Raw genomic sequence first — 27,097 nt, forward strand, 5'->3', positions numbered from 1 at the left:
ATCAATTTGTTAGGCGTGATGGAAAAAATTACTCACTATAGTGATTGAAAAACTCTAGAAGATTCTTAACCAGGAGTGTGCATTTCTGGTTGGAGATCTACTAAATCAGACCATGTGGGAGTGGACCAGGAAAAGATACTTTTAACAAGCTCCCTAGATGACTCTGATTCACATCAAAATTTAAGAATCTCTGCTCAAGAAGAAATTTTGAAGGGAGATTGTGAAATCTTCTTCCCTATACATTTAAGAAAGTGTTGATTTTCTTTAGATCTCTGTGAACTGATAAATGTATTGACTTTGCCTCCAACAGGCTCCTGCTAGAGCTAAGATGGGGATTCAGGTAGTTTAGCTTTTTTAGTTTCCCTGTCCCTCTAGAGATAAGAACTGTCCTGCCCAAAGACCAGTGGGTAATATGCATGTTGAGTGTGCTAAGGCTATGACTCGGTAGTTCCTATCTCAGGTTCCCTGGTCACTCAAGTGCTTTGATATAGATTCTCCTGAATGACCAGCCCTCTGTGAGACACTGTGGAAAGAATGGTGGATTGCTATTCTCAAAGAGCTCACTGTTACCTTAAAGAAAAAAACACTTGCACATGTTAATGTTAATTAATGCCGGTGTTTTTAGTTTGGTCACAGTTCAACTTACTACTGTTACCACCCTAGAGCTGCGTTGACGCATGTTCTTTTAAAACTTTTAATTGACATTTACTTTTTGACTTTGGGGGCAATAATAAACTCATATGGCAGAGGTACTGGAGAGAGGAGAACCTATTAGGAAAGAGTATGGGAGAGACATTTTGCAGTGAATCAAGGTATGAATATGATTACACTATTTTTATAAACAAGGGATTAATCGGGAGTGGAGTGAAAGAACAAGGACTTTGGCATCAAACCAGCCCTGGCTTTGAATTTTAGTTCTGCCTCTATCAGCTTTATGACGGGGGCATATTAACTAAATTTCTGCATCTCAGTTGCCCATATATGATATAGACACAATTAACATGTACTTCATGGGGTTGCTGTATGGATTTAGTCAGCTTCTCTCCGTGGATTTACCTGGAATAGTGAACATTGGTTTCTTCATTCTCTTTGCCCCAGAACACTTGGGTCCTTTGTGTTTTCTGCACCTATTTCTCTGCCTTGTGCCATTCATCTTTTGTTTATTGGCCTTTCACACTGGATTGTGAGCTCCTGAAGAACATGGACTTCATCTTTCTGTGAAGGAAGTGGGCAGTGAGCAGTGGTACGGTGGTTAAGTGTTTAACAACCAGCTTGCCAATAAAAATGTATGTGTGTGTTATGTTTATTATAAATTTTACTAACATAAAGATTTGTGTATAACACAAATTTACAAATCAGAAAGTATACGGCACCCTTTGTTGTCAATTTATATAGGCAATTGATTCTTTAAGAATGCTTTCCTGAGTGGGGATCAGAGGTTGGCCTGTGAATCAAATCTAATCCACCACCTACTTTTGAAAATAACATTTTACTGAGGCATAGCCACACCCAGTGACTACCATTGCACTACCGTGGCAGAATTGAGTAACTGTAACAGAGTGTAAAGCTCACAAATCCTAGTATATTTACTATCAGACCCTTTTGAATCTCTGCATCTTCTCCCCTTCTCCCCTTCCTCCCCTTCCTCCCCTTCCTCCCCTTCCTCCCCTTCTTTTTTTCCCTCCTCTTCCTCTTCTTTCTTGTTCTTTTATGATGAGACATTTATAACCTTTAAAAATGTAAAGATCACTTTTAGCTTGTGGGCAATACAAAAGTAAGGACTGGATTTGTCTGTTGAGCCACCGATCACTGAGGCCTGGTCTGGACAATCAGTAGAACAATAAATCAAGCTCTGATTTGTAGCATTGCCAATTTCTGTGCTATAAATACTCCCACCATGGCCGATTTCAAGCTATCAGTGTGATATCACTGAACATGGAGTAGATGCACAATAGTATTTCAACCATACAGAGTGAATAGATGTAAATAATGGCAAGAGTATAGATAATAGTAAAATTATCAGCACAGCAAGTGCAGAAACACAAAATGTAGTAAAGTAATTAGGAAGGGATGAGTTTTGAATATTTATTACCCTTGTTTCTAATATAACTTAATGATAATTTTATATAATTTAATTTCTAATAATAGCGTGATTAACAACTGGCTTGCAAAATTCCTGAAAATTAAGTTGTCAGCTTTTGCAAATTGATAAAACTGGTTCCATCACATTCCTGGGCCATTGGGTTGGTTCCTGTTTGAGGTTTGGGTCTTGCTAAATATAGGAGGAGAGAGGCAGCCATCGAGCTTTGCACCTCATTTCTTTGTCCCACAGCTTTTGTCTAGATAAATTCTACTGACAGTAATTCAGAATCTGATCCAAGTTAGACTTTCTCTCTGCAAAGGTATAAACTGAACTCTCAGAGGTGAGGATGGGAGTAAAACCTGGTGAAGGAACCATATAGGGGTTCAAGTTACTAAGACAGTGCCCTATACCATTGGTCACTCTAGTTAGTCCTGCCAACTGTAGTGATCATCCTTATGAATGACCCTGTTCTTATGAATAGGCTTCACTTGGTTGTGTAAATAGAGCTTTTTGGGGAAGGAGATGAATTTTTATAGTTGGTTGACCTCATTTATTGTTGGGTACATATTAGTAACTGGACATTTGGCTTCTATACTTGGGAGGCTTATCCTCTTCTCTAATGGCAATGTGATGCCCTACCTATTATTTGCAATATTACACTTTTAGGGAAGAGCAGAGGAGAGTCAAAGCCAGCTGATGTAGTCATTATCATGAACCGACAACAGGGCAAAGCCACCATCATACCAAGCCTCTCATGCCGAGTTTGCTAATGGGTGTAATTTTGTTAGTCTTGCAGGAAGGATTCTTTAGGTCATTCACACTGTGAGAGGCAAGAAGGAAAAGCTAATTTAACAAGGTTGTCACCTTCTTGAAAGCATATTCAAAGGCTTGCTAGCTGAAGAAATTCGAATAAAAGGGAGGGGTCAGTGCTGAAAGCTTTCTCTTCTCCCCGTTTTACTTTTCTTCATTCAACAGGGACTTCTGGAAATAAAATATGTCTAAGGAATGGAGAAAGAAAGGAAAAAAGGGAAAAGCTACCTTTTTCTTTCTTTCTTTTTCATTTTTTACTTTGAAAGCTGTACATGAAGGATCTGTGGCTTGTGTGGAGTGGGTGAGGTGCTCTGTAGCTCTCAGTGACATTACCAAGGGGAATCTGGGGCCAGAGGTGTGCAGGTGGGGCTGTCAATCAGAGACAACATCAAGGGCTCTTACAAAAACAAAAGGAGAGAAAATGGATGTTTAATCAATACAGTTGCTCTCTGCTTAACCTTTTGTGTTTTAAGCAACATTCACTGGAGCCCAGCAACAGAGTCCAATATTTAACACATAAAAGGTACTTAAAAAGGTGAAGCCTTGGAGAACAGCTAGAAAGTGAAGATGGGACTGAGGGTTAAGAAATTGGAAAGAAAAAGACCTGGAGGAGAGGGAGGTCAAATGAATGTTTAAAGACTGGGATCCATTAAGAACAGACCCAGGACCACCATAGGGACAGATGGGAGAGCCCAGTGTTAGAGTACGTGGATGTTGGGCACCTGGTGATCCTGAGCTATATTCAATTTACCTTTCCTTTCCTACTTCCTTATGCCCAGCAACAACCTCAAGCTTTGGCTAAAAAAGAGCAAGAAACCACTCTGGTGGGTTCAGCTTATCATTTAGTGTACTATTGATTCTGATGGCATCGGGTCAGCTCTCTCTATTCACTCTGCCTAAGGGTACCTGAATCATAGTGGTGGAGAAGGCACCATCAAGTAAGTGTCAGAGGAAAGAGTCTGGCAAGAGCCTTTGGTTCATTGGCAGCACCCACGTTAGGCCATGCAGAATCTCCTGTCTTAACTATTAGAATAGTCTCTCAACTATTAGCCTCCATTTGCACTTCTGTACTCCACACTGACACCAGTCATGGTTTTGATTAAAACAATATTAATTTTGAAAGCGAGAATTATAGAAAAGTGTTAAAAAGGAACTAATAACCATCTACATCTCACCCATCACATTTTAATTTCCTTCTTCCTTTTGTCGTTCCCTTCCTTTCTTTCAACATTTGTTGAGAACCTGTTATGTGGCAGGAGCCGTTTAGGAGATGTAAAGATGAGTTTGACTGACCCCTTGGCTCAGCCTGGAAGGAAAGACATATAGACAAATGATTGTAGTGTTTTCTCTCAGTATATGCACATATTTTAGTTTCGTTTTTGTAATGATTTTGAGTATTCATTTAAGAAATAGATGCAAACAGTACAAAATTCAAAAGTTACAAAAGGGCATAGAGTAAAAGTAGTCTTTTTCCTATCCCTGCCCTTTAGCCGCCCCAGTTTTCCATCCCAGAGGCAAACACAGGTACCAGTTTCTTATTTTTCTTTTCTTCTGGGTGTATAAAGTATATGTGTATACTATATATATTCATATGTATATAAGTACACACATGTTTATAATATACATGTGTACATATGTATACATAAGTATAAACATATATAACATACAAGTATCATGCTATATACTTCATTTAATATCTTACATATTATACTTAGTATATTTTGGAGATCATTCATCAACACATAAAAAACAACAGCTTTTTTAATTGGCTGTGTAATATTCAATTATATATATATTAAAATACATATAAAATATAGATGTTTCATATATAAAAATATGTATCAACCATATATAAATACAAAAACGTGTTTAAAAATCTGCACTTGACTATTTAGGCTTTGTGTTGTGCAGTGTTGAATTAATTGTACTCCTAAACTCATGGATGATCAATCATCAACGATGGTCCTTGCAAGGTTTTCTCTTACTTTTCACTCAGAATTGTGTTTTTAGATCTCTCCATGTTGTTTTGTGTGTATATGGTTTGTGGCTTCTAAATAATGCTTAGTATTCCATAATATGCAACGAATACATTTTACTCATTTCTTCTTGAGGTGTGAGGGACAGCTAGCTAGATTGTTTCCAATTCACCACTGTTAAGAATAACTCAGTGAAATAACTTGAACATGTTCTCATGTCAATCTGTGTGATTCTTTTTCTGAGATATGAACTCAGGAGTGGGATTTCTGAGCCAAAGGATATACGTGCATTTAATTGAAGGACTGATAGCTTGCACACGAGAATGGTTGTACCTGGCCAACCTTCCTTACACCATTGTAGGAGATGACCTGTATTACTACATTCATTCTAATATTAGCAACCTTTCTAATTTTTAGTTTTTGGGTCCTTTTATTGATTGGCTTTTTAAAAACATATTAAGACTTTCAGAACGATTTAAGGTTCACAGTGAAGTGAACCTTAAATGAAGTGAAGCTACAGAATGTTCCCATATTCTCCCTGACCCCTCACATGCATAGCCTCCTCAATAACAGTATCCCCCATGAGAGTAGTATATTTGTTACAATTCATGAACCTACGATGGCACATCATAATCACCCAAAGTTTATAGTTAACCTTAAGGTTAACTATTGGTGTTATGCATTCTATGGGTTTGGACAAATGTATAATGACATAATCTTGTGTGAGTTTCAGTAAATTTTATCTTTCAAGAAATTGGTCCATTTCATCTAGGTTATCAAATTAGTGGGTCTTGAGTTCATGGTATTTCTTTGTTATCCTTTTAATGCCCATGTGATCTGTAGTGATGTCCCCTCTTTAATATCCCTCATTGTTTTAATATGCATTTCCATAAATACAAATGAGTTTGAGTATATTTTCATATGTTTGTTAGCCTGTTAGAATTCCTCTTCTGCATATTTCCAGTTAATATCTTTGTCCCATATTGTGGCTAGATTTCCTATTCTTTCATTATTGATTTTTGAAATTCCTTCTGAATCCTATGAATTCCAGATACTAGTATCCTGTTTTTAGCCAATAAAAATATTTTCTTCCATCTGTCCTATGTCTGTTAACATTATTACGGGTATTCTTCATTAAATGGATGTCCACATTTTTTTTTTGTAATAAAATCTATAATTTTTTTCTGCCTTATGGATTAAACTTTCAGTTTTGTTTTCGATGTTCTTTCCTACTGTGGGTAGACAAGTATTCTACATTATTTGTATCAATCACATTGTTATATGTTTTTCATCTACATCTTTAATCCATCTGCAAATAGTGTTGTATATGGTGTAAAGTTAGGTGTCTAGTTTTTAATGTTTTTTTCATATACTAGGCTCGTTATTTCTAAATACCATCTATAATTAGGCCTTTTAATACTGCTTTGTAGCGCTACCTTTATTATGTATCAGGTTACCATAAATTCATAGATCTGTTTCAGAACTGTCTACTATCTTCCACTGGTTTATTTGTTCTTGTTAGGTATTAATTTTGTTACAGAGGCTTTGTGTAGATCTTAATATCTGAAAAGCAAATTTCTACTCTTTATTTAGCTTTTTCAAACTTAGCTTAACTAATCATTGGCATTTTTTCTCTCATATAAATTTTAGAATAAATTGAGTTCTTTAAAGACCTAACTGAAATACAGTTTGGAATTTAATTTTTAGGCTATTTTGGGAGAAATTGATATTTTTATATACTTAAGTAAATTCTTAGATAATTATAACTTTTCTTGCTATTTTAAATGGCATTTTATATTTGATAACATTTTCTGTTTAGCAATTACTGGGAAAGAAAAATCCTATTTATATTTATTTACCTTATATTTACTGACCTCATTGAACTCTTATAATTATATTAATAGCTTGATTATTTCCTTGTATTTCTCTTCTATGTAGATGATTACACTATTTTCAAGTATTGTTGACTTTATTTCTTTGCAGCCCTGACATCTGTTATTTTTTCCCTCTTATTTTACTATTGTGTTGGGTATGACCTAAGATGATGGCAAATGGTGAAAACCAATTTTTGTTTTGTTTATGTTCTTATATTTTATCTAATAAGAAAAACATAGATGATGAGTTTACAGATATGTTTCCATAGTAATGAAGTTCCCTGTAATTTCTAGTTTGCTAAGAGTTTTTGTCATAAATAGGTGAGAAACTTTGTTTTTCGCTGTATCAAAATTTTTTCTCATCTAGTCTATTAATGTGTTAAATTACCTTGAGATGTTTTTTGATACTGAACCATTTTTGCATTCTTGGGATAAGCTTACCTGCCCCTGATATATTTTGTTTTACATATGCTATTAGGTATTGCTAGCTAATGTTTTTGCTTCTATGAAATTAATTTGGCCACTGATTTCTTTCTTTAGGAAAAATATGACATAGTGCTTAAGAGTATAGACTTTGGAAACAAACTACCTAGCTTCCACTTCTAGTTTGGCCACTTACTAGCTGTGTGATCTGAGGAAGCAGTAAACCTTTCTGGCATTATTATTATTTTTTTTCATCTAGAAAATGGGGTTAATGTTTACGATACCTAACTTATAAATGGTATTTGTAAATAATGAGTTAAAATATGGAAAACACTTAGAAAAATACCTAGCACATAGTAAGTTATACCTAAATGCTAACTATGATTATGGCAACAAATTTGTTTTGTTTGGGAATCAACATGATGCTAGTCTTATAAAATAATCTCGACATTTTTATCACGGGAACAGTTTGTATAAGACTTGAATTATCAATTTCTTGAAAATTTGGTAGATCACCAATAAGGCTTTGTGAGACTAGAGTTTTTTCAGTAGAGAGGTCTGTTTAACTTCCTTGTTATTTTAACTTCTTTATGTTTATTAGTCTGGCCAAGTATTCTGGTTTTTTTTCTTGCACCAGTTTTGGCATTTTATGACTTTATTTTTTGCAGGAATGTATTCATTTGTTTAGATTTCGAATTACTTAATGGGTAGTTGTTCATAATATTATTTTACATTTTTACTAGTTTTTAAAAATTGTATCTATAGTTATTTATTTCTTTTTACTTTTATATTTGGTTATGTGTATCCTCCCCTTCTTGCCTTGCTCAATCTTGCTAAAGGACTATCTTCCTAAAATTTTTCTAAGAAGCAGATTTAGTTTTGTTAAGCTCATCTTTCCCCTATTTCTTATCTATTTTATTGATTTATGCACTTACCTTTTTAAAAAAAAATTTTTTTTTTAATGTTTGTTTATATTTTGAGACTGGGAGAGACTGAGCATGAACAGGGGAGGGTCAGAGAGAGAGACACAGAATCTGAAACAGGCTCCAGGCTCTGAGCTGTCAGCACAGAGCCCGAAGGGGGGGGGGGGGGTTGAACTCAGGGACCGCGAGATCCTGACCTGAGCCTGAGCCGAAGCAGGATGCCTAACCGACTGAGCCACCCAGGCGCCCCTGCACTTACCTTTTATTATTTACTACATTTGTGTTTCTTTGAATACGTGTTCTTTTGGGGCTTTTTTCCTAACTTCTTAAGTTAAAAGCTTAGCTTTTTTTTCCCCCTTAAATCATTATGTTTTTACTGACAAAATGTATCTCACTCAGCCTGTATATTTCTAGATATTTCTCTAGTTGTGTTCATAAATATTGACATATTGGGCATATTATATTTCATTTCCATTAAATTCTAAGTATTTCTTAATTTCTAATATTCTTTAAACTCAAGGGCTATTTAATGCCATTTTGTTTAGTTTTCCAATATATGGGATTTTTATTGTTTATTATTTTATTATTTATTTAAATTTAAGTTAGTTAGCATGCAGTGTAGTATTGGTTTCAGTAGAATTTAGTGATTCATCACTTCTATATAACACCCAGTGCTCATCTCAACAAGTGCCCTCCTTAATGCCTATCACCTATTTAACCTATCGCCCCCACCTACATCCTCTCCAGCAGTCCTCAGTTTGTTTTCTGTATTTAAGAGTCTCTTATGGTTTACCTCCCTGTCTGTTTTTAATCTTATTTTATTTTTTCCCTTCCCCTAATTCATCTGTTTTGTTTCTTAAATTACATATGAGTAAAACCATATGATACCTGTCTTTCTCTGATTGACTTACTTCACTTAGCATAATATACTCTAGTTCTATCTACATTGTTGCAGATGGCAAGATTTCATTCTTTTTGATTGCTGAGTAATAATTCATTGTTTATATATACCATATATTCTTTATTCATTCACTAGTCGATGGACCTTGGGCTCTTTCTGTAATTTGGCTATTGTTAATGCTGCTACAAATATTGGGGAACATATACCCCTTCAAATCAGCATTTTTGTATCCTTTGAATAAATACCTAGTAGTGTAATTGGTGGGTCATAGGGTAGTTCTATTTTTAGTTTTTTGAGGAACCTCCATACTGTTTTCCAGAGTGTCTGCACTAGTTTGCATTCCCACCAACAGTGCAAAAGGATCCCCCTCTCTCCACCTCCCCACCAACATCCTCACCTCACATCCTCTGTTGTTTCCTGAGTTGTTCATTTTAGTCATTCCGACAGGTGTGAAGTGGTATCTCATCGTGGTTTTGATTTGTATTTCCCTGATGATGAGTGATGTTGAGCATCTTTTCATGTGTCTGTTAGCCATTTGTATGTATTCTTTGGTAATGTATCTATTCATGACTTTTGCCCATTTCTTCACTGGGCCGTTTGTTTGGGGGTTGTTGTTGAGTTTGGTAAGTTCTTTATAGATTTTGGATACTAACTCTTTATCTGGTATCATTTGCAAATATCTTCTCCCATTCCATTCGTTGCCTTTTAGTTTTGTCGATTATTTCCTTTGCTGTGCAGAAGCTTTTATCTTGATGAGGTCCCAATAGTTCATTTTTGCTTTTGTTTCCCTTGCCTGTGGAGACATGTCTAGTAAGAAGTTGCTGTGACCAAGGTTCAAGAGGTTGCTGCCTGTTTTCTCTTCTAGGATTTTGATGGTTTTCTGTCTTACATTTAGGTCTTTCATCCATTTTGAGTCTGTTTTTGTGTATGGTGTAAGAAAGTGGTCCAGGTTCATTCATCTGCATGTCACTGTCCAGTTTTCCCAGCACCATTTGCTGAAGAGACTGTCTTTTTTCCATTGGATAATCTTCCCTGCTTTGTGGAAGGTTAGTTGACCATACATTTGTGGCTCCATTTCTGGGTTCTCTATTTTATTCCATTCATCTATGTGTCTGTTTTTGTGCCTGTGCCATATGTCTTAATGATTACAGTTTTGTAATACAGCTTAAAGTCTGGAATTGTGATGCCTCCAGCTTTGGTTTTCTGTTTCAACATTACTTTGGCTATTTGGGGTCTTTTCTGGTTCCATACAAACTTTCGAATTGTTTGTTCTAGCTTTATGAAGAATGCTGATGTTACTTTGATAGGGATTACATTGAGTATGTAGATTGCTGTAGGTAGTATAGACATTTTAACAATATTTGTTCTTCCGATCCATGAGCATGGGATGTTTTCCATTTTTTTTGTGTTTTCTTCAATTTCTTTCATAAGCTTTCTGTAGTTTCAGCCTACAGATCTTTTACCTCTTTGGTTAGGTTTATTCCTCAGTATCTTTGGATTTTTGGTGATTGTGTAAATGAGATAGATTCCTTGATTTCTCTTTCTGCTACTTCGTTATTGGTGTATAGAAATGTGACAGATTTCTGTAGGTTGATTTTTTAAAATATGAAATTTATTGTCAAATTGGTTTCCACACAACACCCAGTGCTCATCCCAACAGGTGCCCTCCTCAATGCCCATCACCCACTTTCTCCTCCCTCCCAACCCCCATCAACCCTCAGTTTATTCTCAGTTTTTAAGAGTCTCTTATGGTTTGGCTCCCTCCCTCTCTAACTTTTTTTTTCCCTTCCCCCCCCCCCCCCCCCCCCCCCCGCCATGGTCTTCTGTTTGTAGGTTGATTTTATATCCTGAGACTTTGTTCAATTTATGTATCAGTGCTAGAAACTTTTTTGTGGAGTCTTTTGGGTTTTCTACATAGAATATCATGTTGTCTGCAAAGAGTAGAAGTTTGACTTCTTCCTTATTGATCTGGATGCCCTTTATTTCTTTTTGTTTTGGTGAGAGTGGACATCCCTGACGTGTTCTTGACCTTAGAGGGAAAGCTGTCAGTTTTTCCCCATTGAGGATGATAATTAGTTGTGAATCTTTATGTGGCCTCTATGATGTTGAGGTATGTTCCTTCTATCCCTACTTTCTTGAGGGTTTTTACAAGAAGTTTGCTATATTTTGTCAAATGCTTTTTCTGTGTCTATTGAGAAGATTATGTGGTTCCTATCCTTTCTTTTATTAATGTGGTGAATCACTTTGATTGATTTGTGGATATTGAACTACCCCTGCAGTGCAGGAATAAATTCCACTTGATTGTGGTGAATGATTTGTTTCATGTATTGTTGGAATAGATATGCTAGTATCTTGTTGAGAATTTTTGCATCCATGTTCATCAGGGAAATTGGTTTCTAATTCTTCTTTTCAGTGGGTCCTTTGGTTTTGTAATCAAGGTAATGCTGGCCTTACCAGCATTTGAGTTTGAGTTTGGGAGTTTTCTCTCCATTTCTATTTTTTGGAACAATTTCAAAAGAGTAGGTATTAGCTCTTGTTTAAATGCTTGGTAGAATTCCTCTGGGAAGCCATCCGGCCCTGGACTCTTGTTTGTGGGGAGATCATTAATTACTGATTCAGTTTCTTTACTGGTTATGGGTATGTTCAGATTTTCTATTTCTTCCTGTTTCAGTTTTGGTACTTTATATGTTTCTAGGAGCATATCTATTTCTTCTAGATTGTCCAATTTGTTGGCATATAATTGCTCCTAATATTCTCTTATAATTGTTTGTTTTCCTGCAGTGTTGGTTGTGAGCTCTCCTCTTTCATTCATAATTTTACTGGGGGCCTTTCCTTTTTCTTTTTGATAAGTCTGGCCAGGGGCTTATCAATTTTATTAATTCTTTCAAAGAATTCTTTCAAAGAAGCTCTTAGTATTGATCTGTTCTACTGTTTTTGTTTTGTTTTAATTTCAATATCCTTGATTTCTGCTCTGATCTTTATTATTTCCCTTCTTCTGCTGGTTTGGGGTTTTATTTGCTGTTCTTTTTCCAGCTCCTTTAGGTGTAAGGTTAAGCTGTATATTTGAGACCTTTTTTCCTTATTTATGAAGGGCTGAATTGCTATATACTTCCCTCTTATGACTGCCTTTGCTGCATTCTGAAGGTTTTGGGTCTTTTTCATTGACTTTTATGAACTTTTTAATGTCCTCTTTAATATCTTGGTTGACCCACTCATTCTTTAGTAGGATATTATTTAATCTCCACAGATTTGTGGTCTTTCTAAATTTTTTCTTGTGGTTGATTTCAAGTTGCATAGCATTGTGGTCTGACAATATGCATGGTATGGTCTCAATCTTTTTGTACTTGTTGAGCACTGATTTGTGACCAAGTATGTGATCTATTCTGGAGAATGTTCCATGTGCACTTGAAAAGAATGTGTATTCTGTTGCTTTAGGATGAATGTTCTGAATATATCTGTTAAGTCCATCTGGTTCAGTATCTCATTCAAAGCCATTGTTTCCTTACTGATTTTCTGCTTAGATGATCTGTCTATTGTTGTAAGTGGGGTGTTAAAGTCCCCTACTATTATGGTATTATTATCAATGAATTTCTTTATGTTTGTGATTAATTGGTTTATGTATATGGGTGTCTCAAGTTTGGGGCATACATATTTACAGTTGTTAGACCTTGGTGGATAGACCCCTTAATTATGATAGAATGCCCTTCATCTCTTGTTACGGTCTTTGTTTTAAGGTGTAGTGTGTCTGATATAAGTATGGCTACTCTGGCTTTCTTTTGACATCCATTAGCATGATAGATGGTTCTTTATTCCCTCACTTTGAATCTGCAGGTTTCTTTAGGTCTAAAACGAGTTTCTTGTAGGCAGCATATAGATGCATCTTGTTGTTGTTGTTGTTGTTGTTATTGTTTTTAATCCATTCTGATACCCTGTGTCTTTTAGTCCTTTTACATTCAGAATGATTATTGAAAGGTAAGAATTTAGTGCCACTGTGTTACCTGTAGAATTGGTGTTTCTGGTGATGTTCTCTGGTCATTTCTAGTCTTTGTTGCTTTTGTTCTTTATTTGTTTTGTGTTTTCTCCACTCAGAGAGTCCTCCTTAAGATTTCTTGCAGGGCTGGTTTAGTGGTCACAAACTCCTTTAGTTTTTGTTTGTCTAGGAAACTCTTTATCTCTCCTCTTATTCTGAATGACAGCCTTGCTGGATAAAGAATTCTTGGCTGCATAGTTTTCTTACTTAGCATGTTGAAAATATCCTGCCACTCCTTTCTGGCCTTCCAAGTTTCTGCTGACAGATCTGCTGTGAACCTGATCTGTCTTCCCTTGTAGGTTAAGGACGTTTTTTTCCCCCTTGCTACTTTCAGGATTCTTTCTTTCTTTGAGTATTTTGTGAATTTGACCATGGTATGCCTTGGTGGTGGTCAGCTTTCGTTGAATTTAATGGGAGTTCTCTGTGCTGCTTGGATTTCAATATCTGTGCCCTTCTCCTGATTAGGCAAGTTTTCAACTATAATTTGCTGACATAAATCTTCTGCCCCTTTTTCACTCCATTTTCTGGGACTCTTATGATTCGAATGTTATTCCTCTTTTTAATTTAATTTAATTTTTAATTTTTATTTTAGTTTTTTAAAATTTAAATTCAAATTAGTTAACATATAGTATAATAATGATTTCAGGAATAGAATTTAGTGATTCATCACTTACATATAACACTCACTGCTCATCCCAACAAGTGTGAATGTTAATCCTCTTTAATAAGTTGCTGAGTTCTCTGAGTGTTATATTGTGATCTTTGGCCTTTGTATCCCTTTTCTTTTTAGCCTCATTATTTTCCATAATTTTATCTTCTATATCACTGATTTGCTCCTCTCGTTCATCCATCCTTGCCATCATGGCATCCATTCAAGATCACATTTCAGTTATAGCATTTTTAATTTTGGCCTGACTAGATTTTAGTTCTTTTATCTCTGCAGAAAGAGATTCTCTGATGTCTTCTATGCTTTTTTCAACCCAAGCTAGTATTCTTATAATTGTAGTTTTAAATTGTATTTCAGATCTCTTACTTATATCTGTGTTGATTAAATCTCTGGCCATCATTTCTTCCTGTTCTTTCTTTTGGGGTGAATTCCTTCCTCTTGTCATTTTGGAGGAAGATAAAAAAATTAATAAAGTAAAGTAAAAAATTAAAAAGTAAACAATACATAATCTAATAAAGGAAGCTAGATCCTAAGTGTGTTTTGATCTGCTTATTATGAGAAGCTTGATAAAAAAGAGACAAAAATTAAAATGAAAAAATTTTTTTTATTTAAACAATAAAATAAAGAGAATAAAATAGAATAAAAAATTGGCTCTTTCTGTATCTACAAAAGAAAAAGAAAAAAGAAAGGGAAAAAAAACCCACATAAATAAAAACAGAAGTAAAGAAAAAGTGAACAAACAAAATGAAACCCAAATGAAGCTAGATCCAGTTTCCCCTAGAACTGAATCTTTGTAGCACACACTGATCCATAGACTAAGTGGGTGGGAGGGATTTGTGCTGGTCTTCTGAGGGAGAGAGGCCTGTTGCTCTTGTTGTCAGGCTGACTTGGCCTCCTGGAGATGCTCCTGGAGGATGTAGGTGGGTGGGGCTTGGTATAATGGCTCCATTCTCTACTTGGTGGCACTACTTTGCTCACTGGGGTTGATCCATACTAGTGTGGTAATGATGAGGTTTTGGGGTGGTGGGGGTGGTTCAGACCTGACGGCCAAGAAACAATTCTTGAAGACATCTTTGGTGCAAAAAGGTGATTTTATTAAAGCACGGGCACAGGACCCATGGGCAGAAAGAGCTGCACTGGGGTTGTGAAGAGTGACTGGTTATATATTATGCAGTTGAAGGAGGTAAAGTCAAGGGGAAGTTTTCAAAGAGATTTTCATAAGCTAAAGAAGATTCACAGGATACTGGAGGCCTAGCTATTATCAAGCTAAGCTTGCTTTTCCTTCTAGCAAAGCATTAACATGAAGAAAGTAGGGAGTTCCTGGAGAAATATCTACTCTGACAGCCTCAAGTATTTGTCAGTGGGCTGCAGGTTATACAGAAATTTAATTTTGCCTGCCATTTCCTTCTTGCCTTTGTTCCCCATATCACTATGGAGGGGTGATGTTGGGGGTCCAGGAAAGTGAGTCCACAGGTTTCTGGAGATTAAGCTGTTAATAAGATTGCCTTTTTCTTGTAACTTACTAAGATATTTGTAAACTGGATTCACCAATAAACAAACAAACAAACAAACTGGATTCACCATGCTTCCTCATTGGAGCACTGCCAGGCAATGAACTCCAGAACTTCAGATGCTGTGCTCCACTGCTTATAAGAAACTGGTGGAATTGAAACCCTCTCCTTACTCTTTTTTGCTTTCTTTCTCTTCAGGTACTAGGGGGAGGGGGTAGGGTGCTTTTCTTGCAGAATCCACATGCGCTGCACTCTCTCCCCCTTTTTCTCTCTCTGTCCTCTCTCTGAAAATGGCTCCCTACCTTCCATGGTCCTGTGGCTGTTCTATCCCCCACTTCACCTCTCTTCATCACATACCTGTGAAGATCTGTCACTCAAGTTATGCAGATTGTTGCATTAATCCTCAAAACAATTTCCTAGGTGTTCAAAATGGTTTGATGTTGATTTAGCTATGTTTCAGGGATGAGACAGCCTCAGGGTCCCCATACTACTCACCATCTTAACTCCTCCCAGGATTTTTTTTTTTTAATGAAGGCTTTATTTTATAATTGAGAAAGTTTTCATACTTAGACCATGTAGTATGTAGATTGGATACATAATCTGATAATTGTTAAATTCCAGGTTTTTAAAATAAGTAACCTCTTGATATTATTAAAGAAATATTTATAAAATAAACTTGTGGTTTTGGTATTTATAACTGTAAGACAGGAACTTTTCAAGCCATGAGCTAATAATCCAAGAATGAATCCATGAATCTATTTTTTTCTGGTCTAACAGGTAGTGGCAAAAATCACCATCTTCTTGGTGTCATGCTGCTTTCCCTCTCCCACAATATCTCCCGCTTTTCCTTTCCAACCTGGCCTAGTAGAATGGCTCCCACAAAGAAGGGTGGCGAGAAGAAGGGCCGTTCTGCCATCAACGAGGTAGTTGGTTCATAAGCATCATTCATCAGCATTCATAAGCACATCCATGGAGTGGGATTCAAGAAGTGTGCCCCTTGGACACTCAAATCCAGAAATTTGCTGTGAAGAATGTGGGCACACCAGATGTGCACATTGACACCAGGCTCAACAAAGGAGTCTGGGCCAAAGGAATAAGGAATATTCCATGCCATATCCATATGTGGTTGTCTGGAAAACAATGAGGATGAAGATTCACCAAACAAGCTCTTTATGTTGGTTACCTATCTACTTGTCACCATTTTCAAAAATCTACAGACTGTTAATGTGGATGAGAACTAATTGCTAGGTATAAAACTGCAAAAAAATATAATAAAATAAAATCACCACCTTCTTGAGAACTTCCTTCTTAGAGATATGAAGTTGTATCTCTTGCTCCAACCTCACCCATTTTGGAGGGAGAGACTCCAGTCTGGTTGGAGGGTCAGAATTGTCAATAACCAGCTACATTCTTGTGAATTTCTAAGCCATGTTTGAGGGTAACATTTGGATAAGTGGGAGAAATATTTTTTCATTTCCTACAGCTCTTATGGAGACAATGTCCTTAGCACTGAGGCTGTCAGGGACTTGTGTCCCTGAACATGAACTTCAGATGGAGGTGGCCAAAGATGCTGAATGGTGGGATATGGGCTCCCCACTTTCAATGCATCTTTGTATGAGGGAAGAACTTCAGATGTAAGAGAGACTATGGGGGAATGAGCTGCAAAGTGAAGTACATGGTGAGAGCCTTGACACTTTGAGGGGTTATAGAGATGTCCGGAGACTGGAACATTGCCAGCTGGATCCAAGGAGCACAGGGTTGGGTGGCATCACTGAAACTAATATATTGCATTAACATTTTCTAGAAGTCTTGAAGTCTCCTCGGTTTTACCATCAGAGTTTAGGTCTCACATGAGCTAGTTGATTATGGAGGTCTTCCCTGAGCCTGTGGAACTGCTTTCAAGGCAGCTGTCTCATTCCTGCCACCTTTGGATATATTAAGAGGCAATCCTTTCTTTCTTCTTTCCTTTGGGCCAAAGAAATATTTGAGCCCACAGTGTATCAGTTCATTTCAATCATGGTTTGAGGGGCTCTTTGGAAGAGGAGACACATTTTTTGATTCTTTCATCCTCCTGCATCATCTTGGCACTAGTTATTGATCCAAACAAAAAAATTCTTTGCTTAAATTTTCCTCATAAGTAACATCATCCTGTTTCTTAGCAGATGTCTAAAGGCTGTGAAAATCAGATTCAGAGAGATCACACCTCCATTTAATTGAAATCTTCTGACAAAATCTCAATAATCTAGTCTGGCTTGGAGATTTGTAGTTTTAGTCCATTCTTGCTTAAATTATCAAATTATGAAAAAAAACCAACCAGGAAATTTCCTTCATTTGCAAAATATCTTTGAGGAGTAATCAAATGCTACCCACAGAGGCTTTCCAGCTACCACTAGTCTCTAACTAGAGTGATTAAGAAGGTTTCCAGTTTCTTGGAAACATTCTGGATTGTCATCTGAAAGTGTCTTGGTTTGGCTGATAGACTGTATAATCATCATATCTACAACTATAGGTTTCAGGTCCTTGGCAGTTTGAGTATTAGTTAGTTACTCTTCTGTAGACCCACAGGTGGTCCCTGAGCTAGGACCTCAAATGCCAGGCTCTAAGAGTGCACTGAGGAAAATCAGCATGTGGGAGAATGGACAGACTAGATATATTGGAACATGTGAGATTCTAGATGCAGGCATCTACAAAAGGAGTGCGGTCAGAGAGAGAAAGAGTCTGCCATGCAGCATGTGAAGTTAGAGGACGAGAGTGCATGTGATTCCAATGGAAATATGTTGAATGATGAAAGAAGTTCTCTGGGCACAAAACACTTATGTGCAGACAGAAAACAGGTGAGCATGAACAGCTCCCCCTCAGATAAACTACAGTGGCAACTCAAGAGGGAAGGATGTGCATTCCCTGACTGTTCTCAAAGAGAAATTGCAATTCTTTGTTTCTCAATTTTTGAAAATCCTTCTCCCTTTAGTCTATGGATCCTGAAAGAACTAGAGGCTGTGGTGATTGTGGTGACAAGGAATTTTGTATATTATATCTTTATTATTGATTTTAAATTTTTTTCCTCTTGGTATGTATGATACTAATTATTTGGGATTCATTGACTTTTTTTTTTTTTTTTTTAGTCCAGTGCATGGTTAATCTATGTAAAGTTTGAATTTGTGCCTGAAAAGAAAGTATATTCTTTATAATGTGAAAAGCTCTCTATACATCTAATAATATGTCTTCAAAATACATTATTTATATATTCTGTATATCTGATTATTTTTGATCTATCAGCTTTTGAGGGCAGTATTTTAAAATCTCCCAACTCTTCCCCTAAAAGGGGGAAGTTGTGAATTTTACTTTTCTTAGTAGGTCTGTTAGTTGTTGTATGATATCATCAGGTCCATATAGGTTAACAATTGTTACATCTTACTGCTCTTCTTTTTGTTTTACAAGAATATAATATCTTTTTGTCATTTATGGTTTTGTCTTTAATTATATTTTGAGAGATTTTTCTTCATTCTAGGTTTTTTTGGCTTCTTTTGATTTTGTCTGTTTAGAGATTTTCCTGTCCCCAAATTTGGGTAAAATCATCTGAAAGGATTTCTCAATTTGTACTGTTAACGTTTTGGTGCAGATCATTTGGGGTGTGTGTGTATATGTGTGTGTGTGTTGTGGTGGGGTGGGGTGGGGGGAGTTTCCCTGTGTGTTGTAGGATGTTTAGCAGTATCCCTTGTCTCTAATCACTAGATTCCAGTAGCACCTTCCCCCGGCTGTGGAAAACAAAACTGTAGATATTGCTAGATGTTCCCTGTGATGGGATTGCCTTCAGTTGAAAATGGCTAATTAGAACAATCTTTTAGAGCTCAGGCTTAGAACAACAATATTTTTGTGTTTCCACTAGCCCAGTGGAAGAAAATTTCAAAATTCATGGGATAGGAAGTAAAGAACTAAGAGGGGTATTGCCTCAAAAATGGGGTATGATTAGCCCTCAACTAAATGTTGCTCTGCTCTTGCTTATCAAAGCTTAGAATAAAACCTCAAAAGTATCCCACAGTTTTGAAAGAACTTAGTTGCATCCCAGAGAAAATTTCAAGAATATTTGTAAGAATACAAAAATATCCAGGACTCAGTAAGATAAAATTCAAAATGTATGGTATTCAATTAAAAAGTTACCAAGTATGCAAAGAAGCAGAAAAGTACTATTCATAAAGAAGAGCAAAAACAGTCCATAGGAAAGCAACTCAGAAATGACACAGATGATAGAATTAGTACATAAGAGCATGAAAAGAGTTGTTATAACTATGTCATATGTTCAAGAAAGTAAAGGTAAAATTCAGTATAGTATGTGATGACCTCAAAGATTTTAAAAGATTCAGATCAGCACTTCCATGTTTGTCTAAGATAGAGTGAACAGGGACAGAACATGCTCTCCATCTAAAACAAAAAATGAAGAAAATGTATGAACCAACAGTTTTCAAGACACTGAACATGAGACAACAAAGGATAGTGATTATGAAATGGAGAACAAACAAGATGAGCTATGTTTTCCTGAGCTTACTACAGAAGAGAGTTTCCAGGCTGTGTCAAAGGGAGGAAGAAACCAGGCAGTCTGACCAATTCCCCGATTTTAGAGACCAAGGCAGCTAGAATTTGTAGGATAGAGTACTAGAAGAAAGCGGCACACAGAGCGAACTCTGGAGGTCTACCTACAGAGGGTCTTTTTTGAATATTCAGCAGAAAAACTGACAAGCATGTCCTGTGAGGAAACTGTGTGAGTCCAGATTAAGAAGTACTTAGAGAATTAGAGGTAACAAAAGTGCGTGATGTTCACACCGGGCCAGGAATACTGCCCATTCCAACCAGCCAGGTGGGAAAGCCTCAAGATTCACGGGGCATTGAGTAGACTCCACAGAAGGCTCTTGGCTGATTAGTCGGACATAAGTATCTCTAGACTAAGCATTGGTTCTGGCCTGCCCCAAAAATTGCAAAAGCAAGACCAGATTTTGTCTTGATCTAAGATAAGAATTTCATATCCAAGAAGTTCAATATACCCGAAGCACAAGAAATGAAGATAATGACACCAATGAACATCATAATCAGTCTAAAATCAGTGATAAAAAGAAGATCTTAGCAGCAAGAAAAAAAGGACACACTATGTAGAGAGAACAAAAAACCCCCAAGAATGACAGCAGATTTCTCTTTGGATTGAATGCAAATAAGAAGACTTTGGAGCAACCTCTTAATATATTTGTATTCATTTCCTAGGGCTGGTGTTATAAGGTACTACAAACGAGGTGGTTTAAAATAACAGAAATTTGCCGTCTTACAGTTCTGTAGGCTAAAATTCCAAAATCAAGGTATTGGCAGGGCAATATTCCCTCTAAAACTTTTAGGGAAGAATCCTCGCTTGCCTCTTCCGTAGCTTCTAGTTTGCTGGCAGTCTTCAGATTTAAGCTGCAGCACTTGAGTTTCTGCCTCCATTATGACAGCATTTCCCCCCTCTTTGCCTTTGTTTTCACATGGCATATTCTACTTCTTATGAGGACACCTGTCATGATGGATTACCACCCACTGTAATGGTTGAGTACATTTACAAAGACCCTGTTTCCAAATAAGGTCACATTCACAGGTGCTGAAAGATAGGACTTCAACATATATTTTGGGGGGGGATTCAACATATACTGTTGATGAAAGAAAAGTTGTCAACTTTGATTACTTAAACCCAATGAAAATATGATTCAAAAATAAAACCTTTTTTTTAGGTAGAGTGAATTTTGGTAGTTTGTGTCTTTTAAGGTATTTGACTGTTTTTTCTAAGACATCATATTTGTTGGCATAAATTTGTTCCCAGTAATTGCTTATTATCCTTTTATTCTCTGTAGGATTTGTAGTAAGTGATGCGCCCACATCATTCCCGTTAGTGATAATTTCTCTCTTGTCTGACTGGAAGTATGTCTATTTCATTGTCCAGTGTCTGAAAACTCATGTTTCATATATGTTTTCCAGTTTTCCAGTTGTTTGAGTTGGGAGGGTAAATCTGATTCCTGCTACTCTGTCATGACCAGAAATTAATTGTTGCACCCTCACCTTTACATGATAATTTCGCTGGACAAAACCTGGTCAAAGTTTTTTCTCCTGCCATGATAAGAAAATTATGAACCATTGTCTTCTTATATCCAGTGTTTGCTCTTGAAGAGTGTGATGTCATTATGATTCTTTCTCTTTTGTTTGTAACCAGCTTCTTTTTGGAATCTTAACAACAACAACAACAACAACAACAACTTTCTATCGTAACGTTTTCTTTCTCTTTGATGATCTGAAGTTCAGTGTGTGTTTTTCTACATGTATTCTGTTTGGCACTGTGTTGAGCCTTGAAGTTGAACATAGTTCCTTTTTCATCTTTTTTTTTTTTTTTTTTTAATCTGGAGGTTTTTATTTTCTTTATTTCTTTCCTTATTCCCTTGTTTTTTTCCATATCTTCCTGGAATTACTATTATCTGAGCGTTAGTATTTCCAGTTCTCATCTCTATGTTGTTTGCTTTCCTATCATTTTTATGTCATTATCACTTTCGCTGCCTTCTGGAAGATCACCTCGATTATATCTTACACCTTCTAATTTGTTCATCAGCACTATCCACTCCATAATTTATTTTATTTTTTTATACTCCTTTACTACTATATTTTTCATAGTTAATGTTTCATTTCGTTATTTTAATGAATTCTTATTTGTTTCATTTAATCAATATCTTGTCTTATTTTTGAGATTGTTTATTATGCTTAATTTAAAATATTTATGAATATGTTTCTGTAATTGTACTTCATGTGGCATATCATGCTCAGTTTGCTTATTTTTTAAAAATAATCATTGCCCATCTTAAATGACTAATTATTTTGGTTCATGAGCTCATATTTTCCTAGGAATATTAACTACCCAGCCTGCTAATGTATATTGGAGAAGAGGTTAGTTCTTAGGCTCTGTTATATTCCTTCATGTGAATATAGGAAGGAGGAGAGATAAACGGTTGACTATCCTTTATGGACAGGTAACCTTTATGATTAGGGATTCTTCCTTAAACTATTTGCTAGAAATAGTACTGAGTAGAGATAATAATCTCAATAGATCAGTGGTTTTCAAACTGAACGTTTAGTGGAATACAACCACTGTTTTAAAAATGAAGTAGAATTGAATATAGAGGAAAATATCAGAGTACATCACCGTTGATAAATGTTAAGTACTGTTTAGTGAAATTTTTGTTTTAGCTCTGTATCTGTATCTTTACACATAAAAAGATATATGCCAGGGGATATATTCCTTAACTGTGGATTGAGATCAGATTTTTGAAAGCCACTGAATTGGATTATAATCCACCAGTCCCTAGGTTGGAGTGGGGAAGGCTGCTGATCTACCTCTGCCTTTTCCCCCTGGCCCTTTACCCTACCACGGCTTTGGTTCTTACCTGTGACTCTCCCGTTGACACTATGATTTTTATCTCACAGGGTAACAGGCAACTATAATCCTTTCAAGACAACTTAAGCAAAGTCAGGAGCAGAATGTACAGTTATCTTCCAATTTATTCTCTGCTATACTTGGAGTATCTGATCTAGTATTTCTCCATCCCCTCAGCCCCTTCCTTCCTAAGACTGTTACATCCTTTAGGCTTTTATGGGGCTCTCAAGGTATTTAGATAGTTCCCCCCAAATGTTTGCTTTCCTCTCTCTTATTTAGTGTCCATGCAGTTGTTCTTTCGGGACTGGGAGAGAGAGAACTAGTCATAGTAGTCAAATTTCCATTTTTTCACAGCCTAGAGAAATACATTTTGAATATTTGATATTAAGTCCTGTATTAAACTCAGAATCCTGCATTTTTAACTTATTACAATGCACATTTTCCTTTATTGCCCAAAGTCTAAATGAACATAATTTGAATGGCTACATAATATTCCATCCAATGATTTTATCATAATTAAGCATTCTCTCTTGTTGGGCATTTAGATTACTTCCGCTTTTTTTCGTAACGAAATATGTCTGGGTTGAAAATTTTTATGGCTAAATCTTTGCTCAAAGTTCTGATCAGAATGAACTTTTAAAATTTACAAGACCACACCACTCTCCAGTGTACAAAGAGCTCATTTTTCCCCACTGATAAATTATTGTAGCTGAAAGAAAAACTATTAAACAACTAAAACCACTTCTACATTCTATGTTGAGGAATTATTCTCAAGGAGAAACCTAATATTTTGTTAGGAAGACACAGCAATGGAACTTTTGCTAGGAAAGTCAATATGATGTGAAGTGTTATGAAGAATTGTAGGTTAAGAAAAGTAAACTTTTCTGCCGAATAATAAAATGAATGTTAGAAGTGTTTTTGTTTTTGCTGTATAATAATTTTTGGCTTCATTAGAGTGCATCTCTGATCAGTACTTTGTAAGGAGCCTTGACATTGGGAGGAGAAGAGGAAATGGAAGGAAGGACTTGGTTCTGAACAAACACAGGTCTTAGAGAAATGGCAAGAGGTAAGAGACTAATGAGAAGGGAAGGTTCCAACAGGAGATACCCTGTGACAATTTGTGTGGGTGCATAATGGATGCAAAGATGTCTGGCATACAGTACTTTTTGTTTTAATTTTCTTCTTTTTCCTCCCCCCTCTCCACTCATTAAAATTTTAGTAGAGCTATATTAGTGGCTCATTTAGAGTTATTCTTGTATTATAAATGCTGCCTTGAAGAGTGAACCTCTTATGGTTATGGTGAGATCAATCAGAGGGAGCTGGAGCACATGAGATGCACTGAAGAATAGGCCCAGGGGGTGGTTTAGAGGAAATTTGGGCTGATAGGAGACAACCATGACTAGTAATCACCTGTCCTGGGACTTCTCAGGAGGGTTCAATGCAGGGACAGGCTTTACAGTCAAATGCAGGAAGGAGCTTGAGTTGTTTTATTCAGGTGGTAAAGGACAGAGGTCCTCAAAAAGTGAAAGAACTTGGGGATATTTGGCCAACACTGCTTTCTCAATACCCCATGCTTCTTTTTCCTGTCATCCATATCAGTTGTGGTCAAATAAGTGTATGTTTAGTGAACCAGTGTCTGCTTTCCTTTTAGAATATGAGATACATAAAGCCAGGAACAGGTTTGCTTTGTTTGCCAGCCCCTAACAGTCTTTGGCACAAGATAAATGCCTGGCAAACATTTGTGAAATAAATGAATGTAATCAACTGTTGTTATATCTATTGTTACTAAAAAGAAGCACCCAAAGATAACAGTTGTTATGATATTGTGAGCAGTATTCCCTTCTATTTTTCATATTTCCTATATACTTTTTATATTATTTTTACTAAGGTAGAAAAAAAGAATGGACTCTTGGTAAGACCTCTTTACCTGGGTCTTGTATTCTTTAGAGTTTGCCTCTGTTTCTGCATTGGTTCTCATAACAGATTGGTGAAAGTCTCCTAAAATGCCCAGCTTTACCCATCAGAGAGCTAATTTATGTCATTCAATGGTACTCCTTTATTGTTTGGACCTCCAGGTTTTGTCCATTCATCTACTAATGTGGAAATTTATGTTCAATTCTAATTATTCTTGTGAATGTCTTGATAAATGATGAAAATATTACCCTGATGAAAAATATCATGAATCTAAGATTTTTATATTCATAGGCTCATGCTCCCTAGAGTAAAGGGAAGGTTTCCATAAATCAAATAAACACACACTTCCCTCTTTTTTGGTTACCTTCATTAATAATTAGGTGACCTTCTCTTACCTTGAAAATGTCATAAATTATTGACCAGCTAATCCCGTTGAAAATTGAGAAGGGATTTGGTCCATTGAATGTAATGAGCAGGCTGGTAAGTTCAGATCTCTTGAATCACTGGCATTGTGTCTTGAAGTTGACATCTTGTGTGTTCTAAGTCTTCTCCTTGGCCCTTAAAGCAGCTTCCCTTTTATGACATGCTTTTGTAGAAACAGCTGCAAGAACCAAAGAGGGAATGAATTTTTTTTTTTTTTGAGACTAGGTTGAGAATAAAACAGAATCCTGAAAACGCCATCTAATGAGATGGAATTATATGGATCGCTTTCCCACCTCATACTAATAGCAGTCAATCTTTTTTGCTGTTCTTCACTTTCAAACTTTTGTAGTCTACCCTTGTGTTCACTCCCTCACCTCTTTCACCCCTCGACATACTGCAGCTGGATCCCATTCCATGTCACCTTACTCAAATGCTTAGGTGATTAATAATCTCCTAGTTGACAAACGTGAAGTATAATTTTTAGTCTGCCTCTAATTTGATATCTCTGCATCTCCCTCCCTCTCTCCTTCCTTCTCTCTCTCTGCCTCTCTCTTTTCTTCTGTTGATTCTCTCTCCTTGGAAATCTTTTCTGTAGGTTTCATGACCCTGAAGTCTCTCTTGAATATCTTTTCTCTTGGATTCTCCTTCTCACTGTTTTTTATGCCTTCTGTTTCTTCAACACCCTTTATGTGTTGGTATCCCCCAAGGTCCCATTCTTGGCTGCCTTTTCTACTTTACAAGGTCTTTTGATGATCTCCTTCAATACTATGAGTTTAACTAGCACAGGAATGCTAGTATTTCCAAAATTTATATTTCCAGCTGGGACTTCTCTCTTGGAACTTCAGTTGCATATTTCTTACCACCGATGTGACACATCCTTCCACAAGGTAACTAAACGCAAAGCAAACTCAGTATATTTAAAACTGAACTTATTTCATTTTCTTCCCCACATCTGGACCCTCTTCCTGTCTTAGTTAATGAGGCCATCCTATGTTCTCTAGAAATCTAGAAGTTATTCTCAACCTTTTTCTGTCTATGTAATTAATCACCAGGCCCTGTCGATTCTTCCTAATAAACAACTCTCAAGTATATTTCAAACTCTCCATTTCACATGCCATTGCTCACATACCCTCTACCAATTGCATCCTCTCTGTTGCCGTCAAAATTGTCTTTTTAAAATACAGATCTGAATCTTGGCACACACTTGCTTTAAAACATTTGTTGCATAGAAGATGAAGTCCAAACTCTTAATAGGGTAATGAGGTCCCTCTAATGAGAAAAATAGTCTCCTCTGTATTACCTTGCACTTCATATATAATTCTGTTATGGCCTTTGACATATTGTTTGTGATTATTCTGTGGGCTGCATTTGGGATTATCAAATGGATAACAAACTCCTTGAATGGTAGGGTCATGTCTTTTTTACTTTTATATTTCTAGTGCTAAACACACCGAGTAGAGCTATATTTAAATTAAATGGAGGAATGGATTAACTGAATAAGAAATGTTGAAAGATTCTCCCTGCAAAATGAAAAAGACCAGAGGATCAAAATATAAGAAATAGATGGAGTGATGTGAAAATTGCAAAAATAAGAGAGGTCACCAGGTTATAGAAGTCCATTTACTGGGACATTGGATAACTTGTCATTCCGGAACCTGCCCAGTACTCTCCTATGGGCTGCCTCTGTGGTGGTTTTAAAATATGTCTTCAAAGTCTTGACACTCATCTCTTCAAAAGGTGGAGCCTAATTCCCCTTCCTTGAATGTGAGTCAGACTTAGTGATTTGCCTCTAATAGAATGTGGCACAAGAGATGCTATATGATTTCCGATGCTAGTTCCTTAAAAAGATAGTTTCTGCCTGGCTCTTTGTCTTTCCCTGTTGGATCACTCACTCTGGGTGAAGCCAGTTGCCACTGTTGAAGACATACATCCTATGGAGTAGGCCTTTGTAGGGAGAGACTGAGGCTTCCACCAACAACTGACCTCAACTTTCTAGCCATGTGAGTGAGTCACCTTGAAAGAGAATCTTCTTGCCAGCCAAGTCTTCAAATGACTGTAGCCCCAGCTGACATCATAATGGCAACCTCACAAGAGATCCCAAGTTGAAATCACCTAGCAAGTGTTCAAGAA

At 36.5% G+C, this 27,097-nt stretch overlaps 1 long non-coding RNA gene across 2 annotated transcripts; it reads right to left on the reverse strand.

Annotated features, from left to right (window-relative positions):
- Nucleotides 1-1,031: 1,031 nt before the first annotated feature.
- LOC125920292 (uncharacterized) lies at nt 1,032-27,097 on the reverse strand. 2 transcript variants are annotated; one of them, XR_007457002.1, is made up of 4 exons: nt 26,860-27,097; nt 24,940-25,145; nt 4,069-4,199; nt 1,032-1,215 (listed from the first exon to the last, which is right to left on the reverse strand). It is a non-coding gene; the product is annotated as an uncharacterized LOC125920292 (long non-coding RNA). The 2 variants fall into 2 exon arrangements; XR_007457003.1 differs by lacking the exons at nt 1,032-1,215; nt 4,069-4,199 and adding an exon at nt 15,876-16,328 and having other exon boundaries at nt 26,860-27,095.

This window comes from Panthera uncia, chromosome D4, assembly GCF_023721935.1.
Source record: "Panthera uncia isolate 11264 chromosome D4, Puncia_PCG_1.0, whole genome shotgun sequence".
NCBI classification, from domain to species: Eukaryota; Metazoa; Chordata; class Mammalia; order Carnivora; family Felidae; genus Panthera; species Panthera uncia.